The 17,259-nt window shown below is 44.1% G+C and overlaps 1 non-coding gene across 1 annotated transcript; it reads right to left on the bottom strand.

Annotated features, from left to right (window-relative positions):
- Positions 1–9,075: 9,075 nt before the first annotated feature.
- On the bottom strand, positions 9,076–9,148 carry trnar-acg (transfer RNA arginine (anticodon ACG)). Its single transcript has one exon. It is a non-coding gene; the product is annotated as a tRNA-Arg (tRNA).
- Positions 9,149–17,259: the final 8,111 nt, after the last annotated feature.

Raw genomic sequence — 17,259 nt, forward strand, 5'->3', positions numbered from 1 at the left:
AGCATCACTGAGTTTCTTTGCAACTATCACTACATTACTGTTAGCATCATCTTGAGTTCATTAGCAATTCTTCCGACATCACTGTCGCAATATTTTGAGGTTCGTAGCAACTTTTACTACATTACTTTCGCATTATTTTGAGGTTTGTAGCAACACTTACTACATGACTGTAAGCTTCACTTTGAGGTTATTCGAAACACATACTACATTACTGTAAGCATCACTGAGTTGATTAGCAACTATCACTACATTACTGTTAGCATCATTTTGAGTTCATTAGCATTTCTTCCGACATCACTGTCGCAATATTTTAAGGTTCGTAGCAACTTTTCCTACATTACTGTCGCATTTTTTTGAGGTTCGTAGCAACATTTACTACATTACTGTCACATTATTTTAAGGTTCATAGCAACTCTTACTACATGATTGTCAGCATCACTTTGAGGTTATTGGAAACTTTCACTCCATTCCTGATAGCATCATTTTGAGTTCATTAGCAATTCTTACTACATCACTGTCGCATCATTTTGAGATCATTAGCAATTCTTACGACATCACTGTCGCATCATTTTGAGATCATTACCAATTCTTCTGACATCACTGTCGCATCATTTTGAGGTTCGTAGCAACTCTTACTACATGACTGTCAGCATCACTTTGAGGCTATTCGAAACACTTACGACATTACTGTAAGCATCACTGACTTGATTAGCAACTATCACTACATTACTGTTAGCATCATTTTGAGTTCATTAGCAATTCTTCCGACATCAATGTTGCAATATTTTGAGGTTCTTTGCAACTTTTACTACATTACTGTCGCATTGTTTTGAGGTTCGTAGCAACTCTTACTTCATGACTGTCAGCATCACTTTGAGGTTATTGGAAACTTTCACTCCATTCCTGTTAGCATCATTTTGAGTTCATTAGCAATTCTTACTACATCACTGTCGCATCATTTTTAGATGATTAGCAATTCTTCTGACATCACTGTCACATTATTTTGAGGTTCGTAGCAACTTTTACTACATTACTGTCGCATTATATTGAGGTTTGTAGCATCTCTTAGTACATGACTGTCAGCATCACTTTGAGGTTATTCGAAACGTTCACTCCATTACTGTTAGCATCATTTTGAGTTCATTAGCAATTCTTACTAAATCACTGTCGCATCATTTTGAGATCTTTAGCAATTCTTCTGACATCACTGTCGCATTGTTTTGAGGTTCGTAGCAACTCTTACTACATGACTGTCACCATCACTTTGAGGTTGTTCGAAACACTTACTACATTATTGTCAGCATCATTTTTAATTTACTCACAACTCAAACCACATTACTTTCAGCATCACTGAGTTTTTTTAGCAACTATCACTACATTACTGTTAGCATCACTTTGAGGTTGTTCGAAACACTTACTACATTACTGTAAGCATCACTGAGTTGATTAGCAACTATCACTACATTACTGTTAGCATCATTTTGAGTTCATTAGAAATTCTTCCGACATCACTGTCGCAATATTTTGAGGTTCGTAGCAACTTTTACTACATTACTGTCGCATTATTTTGAGGTTCGTAGCAACACTTACTACATGACTGTCAGCATCATTTTTAATTTACTCACAACTCAAACCACATTACTGTCAGCATCACTGAGTTTTTTTAGCAACAATCACTACATTACTGTCGCATCATTTTGAGTTTAGAAGCAACACTTACTACATGACTGTCAGCATCACTTTGAGGTTATTCGAAAGTTTCACTCCATTTCTGTCCGCACCATTTTGAGTTCATTTGCAATTCTTACTAAATCACTGTCGCATCATTTTGAGATCTTTAGCAATTCTTCTGACATCACTGTCGCATTATTTTGAGGTTCGTAGCAACTTTTACTACATTACTGTCGCATTATTTCTAAGTTCATAGCAACACTTCCTACATGACTGTCAGCATCACTTTGAGGTTGTTCGAAACTCTTACTACATTACTGTCAGCATCACTGAGTTGATTAGCAACTATCACTACATTACTGTAAGCATCATTTTGAGTTCATTAGCAATTCTTACTCCATCACTGTCGCATCATTTTGAGATCATTAGCAATGCTTCCAACATCACTGTCGCATCATTTTGAGTTTATTAGCAACTCTTACGACATTACTGTCAGCATCACTGAGTTCATTAGCAATTCTTACTCCATCACTGTCGCATCATTTTGAGATCATTAGCAATGCTACCAACATCACTGTCGCAATATTTTGAGGTTCGTAGAAACTTTTACTACATGACTGTTGCATTATTTAAAGGTTCGTAGCAACTCTTACTACATTACTGTAAGCATTACTGTTGCACTTTAATTAAAATGGACTTGACTTGAGAATGTTTTGTTTCAAAATATAGATGAATTCCCAGATTTATAGGTAGCATGAGTATGAAGTTGCACTTGCACCCGGTGGGAAAATGTCCTCTGCATTTGACTCTCACTATGTAGGAGCAGTGGTAGCAGTGTCAGCCTGGGGGCTTGGTCAAGATCAATGACAGGAGTAGCAGACAGGTAATATCCATAGCATGCATGTTGTTTTAGAGGAGTAAGGGTACACTGTTGGTCTCTCACCTGATGCGCTGTCATCAGCACAAATGATCTGTTCCTAAACATCAAAATCTACCATCCCCCTGATTGTTTTTTACAACTGGAGTACTGGTTAACACTTTAGAAAGCCTTCATTCAGAGCTGTGAAGAACCTTGAACCTGATATCCCAGACATCAAAGTGGGCCACTAACTGGCCAGATGAAGCTATGCTAGGCTGCTGTATTCTGAAGAGCTAAAGTAGCAGCTTCTGAGAGGGATGCTAACCTGGATGTGTTCATCTCCTACTTTAATATCAGCGGCCCAACTTGGAGCTCTGACAGCCTCCAGCTTTTTGTTCCTGTTTCTGCTTCAGTCAACAGGGAACTCCAACCTGCAGTAGAATCTTCAACAACAATGGAATAGAAAAGTGAGGAAGAAAAACTAGAATAAACTTACAAAGCTGAGAAATGTTCATGAAGAAGAAAGGCACACGTTATGATTGAGGCCAGAAACTAAAACTCCACACCAAATGTACTTTGACTTGTAGGATAATGAACTTGAATGTGTTGAAACAGCAGATCAGTGAATCCACTACCACACAACAAGATGATGACCCCCTACCACAAGATGGCGTCACAGATCCTGACGCTCTGAGCAGGAAACACCGAGCAAAACATTACAACAAAGCTCCTGTTGTTCCCTCCAGGAAAAACTTTGGCTCCGATGAGAAGAAGGATCCCAGCCTCCTCTGAGGATCCATGGCCGCACCATTGGGTAGAAGGACGATGGGGTCGGCACCAGGAGGAACCCTGGTGTCTCCGATGCAGGGAAGATGGAGCAGTGAAGAGGCCACATTGTGGCGTCCTAAAGAGGACATTTGGTGGAGCCTGAGACAGCAAACATCACGCCCCCTTCATCAGAAGAACCACAGCACCAGAAGAAAGAATCCTGGCAGTGACGACAGGGAGGATCAGGGTGACCTCCTCACCTCCACCTTTGAACCTTCAAATGAACTTTAAAAAGCTTTAGAGTGGAGAAGGATTTTAAAACATTTTATTTTTTTTTCCTTTCATTCTCATTTGTGCGATTGTCTGATTTATTAGAAATAAACACTGTCTGCTGGGTTTCCATTGACTGTGATTCTCTTTTTGCATGCAAGTTGAAAGTTCTGCCAATAAAAACCACGAGTATTTGAAGACCAAAGGAAGAACCCCCAAAGTCAGGACCCTGAGATCAAAGTGAGCGCTCTGATCTCAGAGGTCTGGGATATTTCCCATCCCATGGCCCTTCAAATAAGAGCCCTGTGTCTCTGTCTCAAAGTTTTCAACCGTATTTGTTTGTTAAATTAAAACCAGACGACCACTGTGGTCCTTTTTACACGGTAAGTAAAGCACAGATGCCCTGGTGGACCTGTTGGCACCCTGGACTTTGAATCCAGTGACCTGAGTCCAAGTCTCCGTTCCAGCAGGTTTCCTGCAGCCTTCAGCAGAGCTGCCATGTTTCTCTGTAGAGAACTAAGTGATGCTCTCAGCAGGTTGAGGGCACCACCAACAAGTGAGGGATGAACCTCTGACTTCCTTCTTGTCAAACAGGAAACTCCTAATACCTCATTTGAGTAAAGTACCTCATATTCCTGACATCCAAGTAGTAGTGAAGTGGAGGAAGAAGGTAGGAGATCTCCAACAGGATCCTTCTTCCCTCTGTCCTCCTTGATCTCATGGATCACCACAGTCAAGGGGAGACCCAAGCTCCCGGATGGATCTGGCACTCAGGAACTGCTGAGTTTTCCAGTGGACTTTGTTCCATCCATGGTTCAGGAACAGGACTCCTCCTGGTTAACCTGGTATCTTTCCACCCAACTGTGGGTTCTTGGAGAATTTTTCATGTCATGTCAAGAAATCAGGCTGGAGGGTTTTTCAATGAGAGAAATTCTGGTAACTTAATTAAGTGGCATGTTTGTTGAAGCAGTAATTAACTGATAAATTAAGGAAGGCCTGGCCAGTCTTTGCTCCCAGGTCATACAATGGAGTTAGAAAGTCCTGAATAAATCTGGAGTTCCATGATTTCCTTGTGGTTCTTGTTCCTTTTGCCAATGTAGTCTGGAACAAGAGCAAGATGAACCTCCAAATATCAACAGGTTGATTGCAGGTGATGTCAAGTGGTATTTTGAGGAACCACCTCCTTGTGTTTGGTTCCATGGTGGAAGGGTGAGAACTCTGGATCCAGTGATCCCAGTTCAAGTCTTGGTGGGACCTTCCTGTCTGGAAGGTGTCCCATGTAACAAACTGATCAAGAGATGCAATGTGGTTCTAATGTTCTGGTTCATTTCTTGTCCTTTAGAAAAATGAAAATCATTTCTTACTGCCATGAACTCAGACTGTGTGTTTAATGTTAACAATAAATGCAACAACTAAGGAGCCAGTAGCTCCTGTGGAAAAAATTCTACTTTGTCAGTGAATTAATTCAGTCTGCAACTGTCAGTTTCTTTCAGGATGGCCGAGCGGTCTAAGGCGCTGCGTTCAGGTCGCAGTCTCTCCTGGAGGCGTGGGTTCGAATCCCACTTCTGACAAAGGACATTTTCTCCACATTCCTATGCATCCACAATGGTACATTCCAAACCCAGTTGAAGCTGCTCTCCACTGATGGGAGTGAGTGGTTGAACTGGCAGCAGAGGAGGCAAAGGAGCTTCCCTGTGATGGTCCAACATCGCCTGGTTTCCTCCAACATGGAGCAGCCACCAAACTCTAACTTCAATGTTGGATCAAAGTCTACTGAAGGAATGTGTTTTCTTTCAAGTCACATTTTGTCCATTAATTTCATCATCAGAGTCGCCATCTCATCACATGACTAAAGTCTGGGTTCTGTAGTGGTGGTAAAATATCCTTCCATGCCCCTCACTAGTTTGCACACAGAAAAGCATATTTTACTGGTTTCAGATCTCTTAGCTTGTTCTCTCTCTTAAACCAGCTGAGGCAGCTTTCATTGTGTGATTCATTTTAAAATATAAATATGGAACAGAACCATTGGAATCAGATGTCAGGACATTTGAAGGAATGTCAATCTCCTGTTGAAATGTTGCAGTGTGCAGCTGAGGCTCTCTGGCAGTGGCACCAGGAGCCACAATGGCAGAACCTGGACCCTCCTGGAGGAGAACCACAGGTGAGGGCCTTCTTGGCTCCAGATTGATGGAAATCAAGTGTCTGAGGCTGTTAGCAGCCATGAAGTTGATCTGGTTGGCACTGGTATTTGTTCTTGCTGCAGCTCAGGAGTGATTCAGGAGAAGAGTTTCAGAACAGCCAAGGTTGGGGACTGGAATTTTAAAATTTCCCCTGGAACCAGACAACCTTGGAGGGTAAAAGCTCCAATCCTAGCCACTCAGATGCAGCAGCAGAAGAAGCTGTCATCCACCCTGACAGTCAGAGCATCAAGTCAAGAAAACATCAACCATCTTGTAGTTCCAAACCTCCACCTGTCAGATTCAGCTACTTCTTATTGTGGGACTTTAAACTTGAACACAATGGAATTTGGACAAGGAGTTTTCCTTCCAGTCCAAACATCATCGTCCAGCCTCCAACCAGAGGTCCATCAGTTATCATGGAGCCACAGGTGGAGTCTGGATTCTTTTCTAGAATGAGACGGCAATGACAGTCCTGCCAAGTGACATCACTGACATGAATGGATGACTTCAGTCACGTGACTGGATGACTTCAGTCACGTGACTGGATGACTTCAGTCACGTGACTGGATGACTTCAGTCACGTGACTGGATGACTTCAGTCACGTGACTGGATGACTTCAGTCACATGACTAGATGACAGTGTAGATGCCAATGTAGAGGTTGGGGAAATAGTCTCTGAGAATCCAGCTTGAACCAACAGCCTCCTTGTTTTCCAAAAACCCAAACAGCGACCATCAGTCTCCCTCCAATCCTGTACTTGGGTAAACAACAAAAACAGAGTAAAAGTCTCTGGCAACATATTTGTTTCCTGTAGGGTTTCTTCATGTATGTGTGGTGTACTTGCTTTCCCAGAGGACTGCCATCTTTGTTCTGTGGGCTGACATGTTTTAGTGTCAGCACAGGTCATCGCGCTGAGACTGAACTCTCATTCTCCTCCAAGTATTATTTCCACCTCACACTCCTGCAGATATTCAAGTGAACAGGGAACACAAATTTATGCACAACTTCTCCTGTGTATTCATCCACAGTCACTAAACAACAACCAAACCAAACAAAAGGGGTTTGCTAGCATGGCGATCAGCTGTAGTTCACCATCTTATCCAGGTCACATGACTCAGGAGTAGTGTGGCCGTCTGGCAACCAAAGGGTGGCTGGTTTGATCCTCACTTTCTCCAGTGACCATGTCAAAGTGTCCTTGAGTAAGATACTGAACCCCTAAATACTTCTGATGAGTAGGTTGGCTCCTTGCATGGCAGCCTTCAGCATCAGTGTGTGAGTGTGTGTGAATGAGAGGACATTGTTCAGCTCCTTGAGTGCTGCTGAGGTAGAAAGGCTCTGTACAAACTGAGTCCTTTTACCATTTCTTTCCTGCCTCTAGCAGCGCTGTCGTCACTTCCTGTGACCGTGGGAGGAAAGGGGTCCCCCTTCAGAATACGTTTGATATCATTGTTACTTCCTCTTCAACATGCCTTTAGCAGACCAACTCACAGAACAGCTCAGTGAGGTAGTGTGGCCGAGTGGTCTAAGGTGCTGGATTAAGGCTCTCGTCTCTGAGGAGGCGTGGGTTCAAATCCCACCACTGCCATCATGTCACTGGAGAGGTGTGGCAGGTCTCTCACAGCCTCTCCTCTGACTTCCAGTGGTATCTTCAAACCTGTGACCAAAAGAAGAACCCTCCTCTGAGTCCACAGACCTGAGCATCGCTGCTCTGACTACCAGGTTACCTCCTGGTGATCTGGGTGAAGTCATGGTGAGGTAGTCAGTTGTTCCTTTGTTTTTTGACAGAGGCCTCATTGTGAATTAAATAATGTTAATTCTTTACTTGAAGTTTCACGCTGTTTCGACTAAAAAAGGCGAGTTCCTGGAGGAGATCTTCTAGGGGTCCAGGTTAAAGCAGTGCCCCAGCTGGCACCAGGCGCTGACCCAGGTCCTGCATGGGAGATACTGTCAGTTCTGTTCTGCCCTGCTCACAACCACAGGCTGGTGTTGAGGCCTGCAGCAACCAGGGCCCCAGTCACCAAGAGTATAAAGGCTGGTCATTGTGGCAGTGGGAGGAGTCAAAATGAAGACAGACCAATGTGAGCAGGACGTTCCTGGAGAAGTCAGAAGAACTTGACCATGTTTCCTACAGTACCCAGGAGGCCTGGTAGTTGTTGAAGGAAGCTCCAAAAGCAAAGAGCAGACAGCAGGACATCAAAAGAAAAGATCCAGACACTAAAACTACAAGTAGAAACAAGAAGAAATACTAAAAGCTTTGGAAAGATACTACAAGGTTGGATATACATTATTATATACACTACTATTCTCACTGACTCCTAAAGAGGGACAGGAAACATTAGAATGTGGATTAGATCAGCTGATTTCAGTGCTGAGTCCATCCCTCCATCCACTTTCTGTTCTTATCCTTGAAGGGTCATGGGGGGGGGGGGGGGGGGGCGATCCCAGGTGACATTGGGCAAGAGGCAGGGTTCACCCTGGACAGGTCAGAATTCCTGATGATGTCATCAGGGCTTTGACAGTAGCTAGAATTCTGTCTTTGATCTCAGGAGGACATGAAAGAAACCCAATTGAGGAAAGTAGAGGAGAACATTCAGCTTCATTAGAAACACTTGAACTGTTGAACAGTAGAATTTGTTTGAAACAGTTTACAACACTGAGTGACAGGATTGAAGAGGGAAGGTTTTTCTACTTAAAATTTAATTCTAACTTTAAAGTGGGGATGAACATTTTTAGTAGTTCATATTCTAACATACAGAGGAAGTCATGTCATTCCCTTTTTAAAAAAAGAAAAAACATGTGAAGCTCCTCCCCCCAGCTCCAGATGGACAGACAGACATGAGAGTGGCCAGGAAGCAAAGAAGTGTTGTGCTCCTCTCCAGTGCTCTGGTGTTGTTGTGTTCTTCTCAGCTCCATCATGAAGACCTGCTGGCACTGGGCGCTGGTGGAAGTTTGCAGCTCTCACTGGAAAGTCCTGAGGCTCCTCCCACTCTGAAGCAGGCAGTTGCTCCCAGCCAGCCCACACTTTCACTCTCTGGTGTAGGAGTGAAGAACAAAATCAGAATCAAGAACCATCTCTCTTTCATTGGGGCTCCTTTCTCCTTGTTCTGATCCAGAAACTCAACAGCTTCTATCATTGATTGACAGCAAATGTTGATGACACACTGGGATTTTTGTTCTCCTGCTGTCACTGTCAAGTGCAGCTTAACATGAGAGGTAGCAGGATCATTCATGTGTTCATGTTTCCAGCAGACAAGGAGGAAACCTGGGAGGACTTCAGTGACTTTGATCAGTGGTTCTCACTTCATCTTCTCAGTATAAAGTTCAAAGCGAGCTGGCCAGGAGTTGAACCTAGAATCTTCTGAGCCGTAGTCAGACGCGTTGTCCATTGCGCCACCAGCCCTGTGAAGAAGCTGCTGTGTTCATGTGTCCTTGCTGTTACAGAAAATCCCAACAAGGTGGTGGCATTTTCAGGGGACACAATGGTGCAGTGGTCAGCACTGTGGCCTCCCAGCAAGAAGGTTCAGCTCTCCTCCTATTTGGTTGCTAGGAACCTGAATCAGGCCTCAGTGGAGCGGTGCTGCTGAGGCTGAGTGAGGCTGAGTGAGGGACTGAGCAGGAGCCAGCAGGTCCAAGCAGGTTCAGGCAAACTCCCCTCGGTCCACCAACATCAAAGCAGAGGAACTGAGTTCATCTAACAAAATGATTCATATCATCTCCTCTTGGAATGTTCTGGAACTACAAGTACACTTAAAATGGCTGACTTATGACAACAGAAGGAACTTTGAAGTAGATTTGATTTATTTAAGTCAGTGACAGTCATTTTTTCAAGAATTTAGTAACTTGATTGTTTTACTAAGATGAGCTTTTATGTTATACCATTGAAAAAAGACCTTCATGTATTTATGATGACATCACCAATAGGAGCCTTCCCAGTCTGTCAGGGGGTAGAGTTCAGTCACCACCAATGACATCAGAGTCAGAGTTAGAGATCAAAGACAGACATTAAAGTCTCACATTAAAGTCTCTTATTAAAAAAATTAAAGTGTTATATCTTTGAAAATATACTGCAATACATGAAATATTATATTTACATGAATGGTAACCTCGTTCTTATATTCTTTAATATACTGCAATAGTAATGGACCCTCTATGACACTGCAGTGATGAATCTATCAAGGAGTACAAATGATTATAATCTGAGAATTTTGAAGTCAAGTTTGAGATCAGTTTGATCCTCTCTCTCCCTCCCCCTCTCTCCCTCTGTCTCCCCCCCCTCTCTCCCTCTGTCTCCCCCCTCTCTCCCCCTCTCTCTCCCTCTGTCTCCCCCCTCTCTCCCCCTCTCTCTGTCTACCCCCCCTCTCCCTCTCTCTCTCTGTCTCCCCCCCTCTCTCTCTCTCTCTCTCTCAGGAGCTTTTAAATGAATATTTTAATAAAACAGAACAGGAGACTGAAGAGTGATCACTCAAACCCACAGGCTGAATGGGACATCTCTTAAAAACATTGAACCACTGAGTAAAACCATAGAAGCGCTCCTGTCTAGTCGGTGCTAACAAGTTAGCTGTTGAGTGAGTCCAGCTGTGCTGTCTAGGAATCCTGGTCAAAAGCCTCCACACATCAGACAGCTGGTGTGTTGGTGGATCTGTGGATCCTGCTGGAAGAAGCAGGGTGGAGCTCTGAATGGTTCCTGTCTCAAAGAGCTTCTCTGTGCAGCTCCCATCAGCTCCTAAAAACAGGAAACCAGCAGATTCACTGTTGAACGGTGGCATTAAAATGTCTCAAAAGCTGTCCTGTCCACCATTTGTTGGTGCAAAGACATTTAAAAACACCAGTTGAACATTTTCCAAAGTTGCTCTCACCTTCTTTCAAACACCTGGAATGATTTCCTCCAAATCAAAAGAAACTGGTGAAAAAACAACAACAAAAACCTCCTGGAGAATCAAACTCCACCCTCTGCTCCAACTGGACTTGGGACTTCAAATGACCCCCATTAAAAGTCTGCCTGCATCCCCATTCACTGACGGTTGTACTGTGGGTCTCCTGGACAAACATGGCAGGATCCTCTTGATCTCCAGGAGAATAAAAGAGGGAACCCTAGAAAACAAGTCAGCGTGAAAGAGGAGCAGATTTTAAAACTCCTCAACATTTCCACCTCCAGGAGTGAAGCCTCCCGGGACCCAAGAGGCTCCAGCTGGCAGAGCTCTCACTGGTTTCTCCACCACCTCGCTAACCTGAGCTGGAGCATCTGAGAACCAAACAGTGACCCCCTTCACTCCAGAGCCGACTCCACAAACTCTGAGCCCCCACTTTACCCACAGCCAGCAGGCCTCCTCAACACTGCATGACACACGATGACTAAATTGAAGACTGAAGCGTCTCATCAAGAGATCTGTCACATGAGTCTGCTGTGGAGTGTCAGTCTGTCCGTCCACATTCAGATCATTAATGCAGCGACTCCTAAGCACCAGTAGAGCCTCTTCATCGTCCCTGGGTGGGCTCGAACCACCAGCCTCTCGATTAACAGCCGAGCGCGCTGGCCGATTGCGCCACAGAGACTCTGAGTCACTGCTTTTCATGAAGAGTTTTCAGGCTAAATTCAGTGTGTGAGGTCCACACTGCACATTTGAGGGACCATGAAGGACAGAGGAGAGTCTGACTGTCATAATGAAAGCCTTCAGCACTAGAACTGAAACAGCCCCACCATCTTAACCCCCCCAGACCAAACAGGCTTCATCAGAAACAGACACACCTCCTAGAACATCCAGAGAACATCAGTCTGATTCATAGAACATGACAAACAATCAAGATCTTGTTATTGTTTGATCAGAAGCTGAAACAATGTTTCTATGTTTGTCTGTTCTGGTCTGAATGAAAGAGGAGGTTTTCTTGGTCATGTGACGTGGATGAGAGTTCAACTAGAACTTCCTGATTCAACAGGATTTTAGTTTGTTGGGATTTTTTCAAAACCACCAACCAAACCTCTGAGTGGTGCAGATGTCTGCTGCCTCCTCAGAGCAGACTGGAGCTCAGCCTCACTCACCTGTGGGAGCCCCAGCAGAGCCACCGTGTGATGGAGTTTCAGTTTAGGCTCCAAGGTCCTGGATTGAATTGGTGTTTTGTGTTTTTAGGCCTCCTGGCACCATCAATGGTAGAGCAGAGTGGTGCAGAGGAAGCGTGCTGGGCCCAGAACCCAGAGGTCGATGGATCGAAACTATCCTCTGCTAAAAGAACAAAATAAAATGAACCTGCATCTTTAGAAATGTGTGTCTGTTAAAAAGAGGTTCATAAGGATTTTGTCTTCCTCCACAATCACCAACCATTGTGAGAGTTAACAACAGTCCACTTTCTGACTGAAGCAAAAGTAGACTTCAAAAGGTTTTTCTGATTCAACATAGCAGCTAAATTTCCATTTCCATTTCCTGAACAGGACAGGTTAAAAAAAAGGGAATGCCATGACTTCCTCTGTATGTTAGAATATGAACGACTAAAAATGTTCATGCCCAGTTTTAAGTTAGAATTAAACTGAAAACACAAAAACCTTCCCTCTTCAATCCTGTCAATGTGTTGTAAACTGTTTCAAACAAATTCTACTGTTCAACAGTTCAAGTGTTTCGAATGAAGCTGAATGTTCGCCTCTACTTTCCTCAATTGTGTTTCTTTCATGTCCTCCTGACATCAAAGACAGAATTCTAGGTACAAATAAAGACACCATCAAAGCCTCCTGATGACATCATCATCAATTCTGACTTTGATCTGTGTCTGTCCAGTTTGTCCTGAGTGGATCCAACAGTTTCCCATGGGTGACTCTGTCGTGGTCTCTCTCCTGCTGTCTCCAACTCTCAGAGCGCTTCTACTGGTTTCTCTCCATCGTCCCTGTTGCTAGGCAGAGCACTGGTGAGGACTGAGGCCAGTGATGTCATCACCTCCAGCTGAGACCTGCCAAGTGATCCTGCTTCATTCGACTCTGCTGCCTCTGCCACTGCCCTGACTGGTGAGGCTGACAGCAGGTTCTCTCTCATCTAAACTCTCTGTTTACAATGGAGGCTGAAATCCTTGTGATTGGTGGTTCAATCATCAGGTCTGTTGAACTCCCAGGTGCCATCACCTGCTGTCTTCTTGGTGCCAAAGTTGTGGACATTATTGAACGTCTCCAGGACTCATCGACCTCCACCCCTCCTGCAGGTTCTCCCTGTCTCTGTGGTGGTTCTCTCTGGTACTCCAGCTTCCTCCCACGGTCCAGACATCAAGAGGGTAGTGGTTACCTGGACACTCTAAATGACTGTGAGTGTGAATGGTTGTCTGTCTGTGTGTGTGTGTTGGTCCTGGGATGGACTGGTGACCCATCAAGGGTGAACCCAGGGCTGGACTGGCCACCTGGCCGATGCACATCTTTGGGCCGGCCCATAACTGTCATAATTTTTTTTTCAAAAGTGTATAGATTTTAATCGACCGTAACGGTATCGGAGACGCGAAACGCGGCCCATTGGTTGATTTTCTTGAAGGACATTGGGCTCGTCCAATGAAATCTCTCAGCTCTCTCTCTTTCTCTTAGTCAAGCCATGCTGTTGCAATGGAAGTGGAGGAGTCAGATCAGACAGTTGGAGACTATTTTAGTCGCCCTTCTTCCACACAGAGGACTGATTTTTTAAAGTTTCATCCTCAACAAGATTCCATAAACCCTGTCGTCCAGAGGCTCTTCGTTAGAACGGACGGCACGACGTGGAAATGGCTGACTTATTGTGGTCAACGTCATGCTTTGTTTTGTTTTGTTTGCCCTGCTTTTAGCAAGCCCAGTGATCCAAGTGTCTTCATTAGAGGCCTGACAGACTGGAGGCATGTGCACCAAAGAGTAGAGGAGCATGAGAGAGGCATGGCACAGAGGCAGTGTGCTGAGGCCTATTTTTGAAACTGCTCCAGAGCAAGACTGGCCACCTCCTTGAGGGAAGACAGCTGACAGGACACCGTGAGCAGGTTAAGAAGCAGGGCTGGACTGGGACCAAAAAATGGCCCTGGCATTTTTCATCCCTGGCAGCCCTCCATGGTTATTTACATGATATGTGTAAGCACACGCCATACCAGAGGATGTATGCGCACATTTTGAAGTTTCAAAAATTAAAATAAAGTGCAGTATTCTACATGGAAGACAGTAACCATGTTAAAAGAATGATACTCTTTCACTACTCACAGAGACCTTCTTCTTCCACTACACGTTCCAACACCTGACATCTCTTCTTCCCAGTCCAGCCCTGGAAGAACGCGTCGAGTTTTGGAAATTCGTCTGCTTTTCTTCTCGTGAGTGTCTCTTTTTCGGCTCCTCCTTTCTCCTTCCTCTTACTGGGCAACATTCTTCATGGCTTCTGACTGCAAGGCGGCCGCTGAGTGGTGGCACTACAACTGGATGGGTCTGTTTCTCATTTTAACACAAAAACACCGCTGTTTCTGCGTTTTTACCAGAAATATATATTTTGAAATGCCTGCTCACACCGGCCCATCCGGCTACATCCACCAAACTTTACACACATAATATAATATAATAATATAATATAATAACCCTAAACACAAGCCCCAAAGCAGTAGTTGTTTTGTTTTTCTTCATAAAGGAGGTGCACTGTCATGACTACGATATCTCTGGCAACAAACATGGAAGGGGCTTTGGGGTCTTGTGTTTCAGCTCTGTAACTTCTGGATGGCTGAAAATGTCAGAATCAGTCCTCTCACTGACATCAACCATTGGTGTGACTTTTGGTGGCTTCAGCTCAAATGAAACCAGGGAAGAGGGGCCAGACTTTGAGCAGCCCCTTAGGGTTAGTGGATGCCCCGGGACTGTGCTTGGGCCCCTTAGCACCTAGATGGCTGAAATTCCCAGCACATGCTACTCTGGGGCATCACACTATGTGTGTAAAGTTTGGTGGATGTAGCCCAAGTAGAAACACCAGAACCCAGATTTGATCCTCAATTCTGCTCCAAAAGGCTCTCGGAGTGCAGAAGTCCCAGACCCTGATTTTGCCCAGTTTCACAAGGGGATAGTTTTTTCTCTTTGAACCGAGGAAGTTGAAATTTGAGTGTGTTGTTCTGTTCTTGAAGGATCGCATCTGTGCTGGTTTGACCCCCCTAAGTCCTTTCTGCTGTCCATAAAGGGTGTGGCAAAGTCCAGTAAAGTCTTTAACTTAAGCATCATAACTGGTCAAAGTTGCTCCAAATGAGATGAGCTTTCTGGGAGGAGCTCACACCTCTGCCAGAAACCAATATTTAAAACTTTGAAGCCCCACCTCCTTCCTGAAGCTACTTCCTGTTTGGGAGGGGGTTCTAGAATTATTCCACCAGATTAGGATTTCATAAAGTTTCAGGTCTGTATCCACTGGAGAGGCCAATGAGAGCAAAAGAGCAACAGGGTCAAAGGTCAACAGGCCTCGTGTCTCAGCCAGGCCTCAAAGGGTTAAGTGAGCCTTTTGGAGCTCCTTTGAAAAAAGGCCTGACACCAATCTTGTTCAGGACCAACATGAAGAAGGATCTTTGGAACATTTTCACATCTTTAAGACCGCCTTGACTCCTTTTTATAGCAGGAGTCACTGAACAGCACAAAGCTGCTATTGCAGCCATCAGGCCTCATTTCTGATCAGTTATTATTGTTGAAACAAAGCTGAATATCAATTATTGATTTTTATTGTCATCATTTTGAACACCTGATGAGAGAAACACAATAAAAACATTTGAAAAGGAAGGATCAGAGTGTTGTTGTACTGCAATACTACAGTACAGCATCAGAGACACTCAGTTATTGATTGCCTGAATGATTGATTTCCCCAGAAGAGGAACAGCTTTGTTGGAGCAGTAAAAATACACACATCAGAACGACAAAGTTACATTGGAAAAGAAACTACATGACATTACCAGCACAACATCTGAAGAACAGTTAGGATCAATTTAACTGGCCAGATAGTTAGGATTTCTTTAATGATATCCTTGATGAACCCAGACATCAGAGTGGTTTGTTCCCCTCAATCATAAATCTGTAAATACAGCGTGAAGTGATGGAACTAAAAGGCCACCTCTGAGTGCAGGAGTGAGCCTCTGTGACGGATGTGACGTCAGCAGACCGCCATTAGTTTGAGTCATTGTTTATATTCTTAATGCTGATTGGTCGATCTATAATGGTGACAAATGGACTTCGTAGGTAGAATAAACATCCAGAAATTAAATGAATTTGTAGATTGTCTTATTAATCAAAAGATGAAGTATTAAAAATATTTGTTTTTTTTCCTCGGAGTGAGCGACAACTACCGGATTTTCTCACAGAAGAACGGGGGGCGACTTCCACGGAAGCAGATGTTTGTAATTCCTGGGGCACTAAAATCCATTTCATATTATTCTTTCTTGAACAGCGAATATTATGGAAATAAAATTTATATTTCTCGCCAGAAATGTCCTTAAAATGCTTTTTAAAAATCAAACCTATCTTGAAATGACACTCGTCCGTAATGGCTTCCTTAGCAACCAACATAGCAACAGTAGAAATGTGACACTGTAACGACTCTCTTCCGAGAGGTGAAAGATTCACCGTAATAACGAACAAACCAAAGATTAAACACAAGAACTGAGCGAAGATTATGAAAACAAAATGCATATTTCTCTCTAGAAATGTCATCAGAATGCTTTATTAAATCAAAACTATCTTGGAAGAAGGCACTTTCCTCCGAAAATGACAGGAGCGGCGGCCATGTTTTTGTTTTGAGAGGCCCGCATGAAAGAGTCACATGAGGGAAGGGGGTATGGGGTCATGGGGGGGGGGGGGGGGGCGATCCCAGGTGACATTGTTCAAGAGGCAGGGTTCACCCTGGACAGGTCACCAGTCCATCAGGAGAAATGAGGTGGTCGGTATCATGCAACCTAAACTAAAACATTAGTCAGATCAAATTCAGATTAAAGCAAGAGTCTCCAGATCAAAGTCAGAATTCCTGATGATGTCATCAGGGCTTTGACAGTAGCTAGAATTCTGTCTTTGATCTCAGGAGGACATGAAAGAAACACAATTGAGGAAAGTAGAAGAGAGCATGGCAGCATGATGGTGCAGTGGTGAGCACTGTGGCCTCACAGCAAGAAGGTTCTGGTTTGAGTCCAGGCTCGGGTGGGGAATCTTTCTGTGTAGAGCCTGTATGTTCTCCCCATGAATGCGTGGGTTCTCTCTGGTACTCCAGCTCCTTCCCACTGTCCAAAGACATGTAATTGGGGACGAGGCTGATTGGACACTCTAAATTGACCGTAGGTATGAATGTGAGTGTGAATGGTTGTTCGTCTCTGTATGCTGACCCTGTGATGGACTGGTGACCTGTCCAGGGTGAACCCCGCCTCTGGCCTGTAGATGCTGGGATAGGCTCCAGCCCCCCCCTCGACCATCAGTGTAGGTCTTTTGTTAATTGCATGCCACATGAAATTATTGTTGGTCAGTTTTCTAGCGACTGTCTCACAGTGGCAAGACAAGAACACTTCTACTTTTAATGTTGACAGTTTGTTCAA

The sequence above is a fragment of the Aulostomus chinensis genome, chromosome 1 (genome assembly GCF_037954235.1).
Source record: "Aulostomus chinensis isolate RoL2024-O1b breed Wild chromosome 1, RoL_Achi_v1.0, whole genome shotgun sequence".
Classification (NCBI taxonomy): Eukaryota; Metazoa; Chordata; class Actinopteri; order Syngnathiformes; family Aulostomidae; genus Aulostomus; species Aulostomus chinensis.